This window comes from Eriocheir sinensis, chromosome 23 (genome assembly GCF_024679095.1).
Source record: "Eriocheir sinensis breed Jianghai 21 chromosome 23, ASM2467909v1, whole genome shotgun sequence".
In the NCBI taxonomy this organism is placed as follows: domain Eukaryota; kingdom Metazoa; phylum Arthropoda; class Malacostraca; order Decapoda; family Varunidae; genus Eriocheir; species Eriocheir sinensis.
The window spans coordinates 3,505,902-3,507,815 of NC_066531.1; the positions used below are offsets into that span (position 1 = coordinate 3,505,902).

General features: G+C 49.1%; 1 non-coding gene across 1 annotated transcript; it reads right to left on the reverse strand.

Moving 5' to 3' along the window:
* Positions 1-1,423: 1,423 nt before the first annotated feature.
* Positions 1,424-1,495, reverse strand: Trnav-aac (transfer RNA valine (anticodon AAC)). Its single transcript has one exon. It is a non-coding gene; the product is annotated as a tRNA-Val (tRNA).
* Between the last annotated feature and the right edge of the window lie 419 nt (positions 1,496-1,914).

Here is a 1,914-nt window from a genome sequence, read left to right on the forward strand (position 1 = left end):
TGCCTGCGCCACAACGGGATGAAAAATATATATCAAAATGCTCCCAATGATCACTTCGGCTTCACAGTGACGATGAAACAAAACAGTCTGACCTTCACCTTAATTATATATCTCCTCACCACCAACCGTCCTCTGCCGTCCCTTCACCGTACCCTCCTCCTCCTTCTCCTCCTTCTCCTCCTCCTCCTCCTCCTCTTGGTCTCTTTCTTCTCGAGGACAAAAGAGAGTGAGTGTCACGTTCCTTTGCCCACTCGTGACCTGATGACTAATACCAAAGCTAACTCCTCCTCCTCCTCCTCCTCCTCCTCCTCTTCCTCTACTCTATACTTATTCTTCTTCCTCCTCGTACTCTTCCTCTTCTTCTTCTTCTATTTATTGTTGTTAGTATTATTCCTCATTCTATCCCTTCTATCCCTTCTCCTTTTCTTCCATCACCTCCATCATCATCCTTCTCCTTTCCCTCCATCTTCCTCGCCATCTTCCTCGTCATCTTCATTATCCTCCAGTTTATCTCTCTCTCTCTCTCTCTCTCTCTCTCTCTCTCTCTCTCTCTCTCTCTCTCTCTCTCTCTCTCTCTCTCTCTCTCTCTCTCTCTCTCTCCTTTCGTTTCTAATCATCAGGATAATTCACTCTTCACAAACTTTCTACGTCATCCATCACGCCGGTTCTTTCCTTTCTTGACTCTCGACCGTTCTTGTTGACCCCAAAACCCTCCTCTCAATCTGCCCTCAAATCATTTCTCTCCTCCCCGTCCCTGGCTCCTTCCTTGGGTCCGTTTCCCTCGGTTAGTTTCCTACTGTCAGGGTCCTTTTGCCTGTCACCTGTAGCGCCTAATCGGACTACCTTTCTTGGGCCATTGGTTTGTCCTTTCTCTCTTTAATCCTAGAATCTAGAGTCCGGGTTGATAGGTGGTCTTCTGGACATTATGTGAGTAGTTTTAAGCCACTCGGCGGCGGCTGAAAAATCCCAGCATGGTGGCACCGGGCGGGGATTGAACTCGCGTCGTCCTAAGCGCGGCGCCGTCACGCTATCCATTCAGCCACCGCCTCCTGAATGTTCTCTTCACACATCCATCCCACCCATTCCACGTACTGATTCCCACTCGCTGCAAGGGTTAGGTTCAAGGGAGAGAGCAGAGATAGTTGTGGGCTCTCACTAACTGGCAAAATAATTGGATGTTAACGCAAAATAGTGCATGTTCGGGAGAGACTGCAAGGGATAGAGATACGAAATGGAAGTTGGAAAGTTTGGTTTAGTCGGCGCAACATCTGTGGTCATATCCCGGAGAGAGACAGAAGGGGAAGGAATCACAGAAGGGAACAGACCCCAGGAGACGGGACACAACCCCCGATTAATACCTGGTACCCATTCACTGCTGGGTGGACAGGGGCGTAGGGTATCGGAAAAGCCGCCCAAATTTTTCCACTCCGTCCGGGAATCGAACCCGGGCTCTCTCGGTTGTTAGCCGAGTGTGCTAACCACTGCACCACGAAGCCCCCGATACGAAATGGATGTAAAGGAAGAGGAATGAAGATTTGTGAGATGCCGAAGAGGAGTAAAAGAAGAGGAAAGGCGGCCTGGAAAAAGAGATTGCAAAGAGTAAAAAAGACTGGAAAGAATTAAAAAAAAAAATAGATGACTTCGTTAAAGAGAAAAAGTGGGCTTAGTGACGGGAGGAAAGACGGAGGAAAGAAGAGGAAAATCGAACTGAGAGACGGATGGTGAAGTAAAAATCAAACTTGGGGCATGCACTGAGCTGCGCGCTGCGTCGGTGCCCATCTCCGTCTCTTTGACCCATGAGACTGTGGGGGCCTAGGTCTATATACACCAAGTCAAGTCACACGCAGGTTTGTGGGAGGAGACACGGCCGAGGCGTGGTTTATGCGTGACAGTTCTTGGAGCCAAACTAGAGAA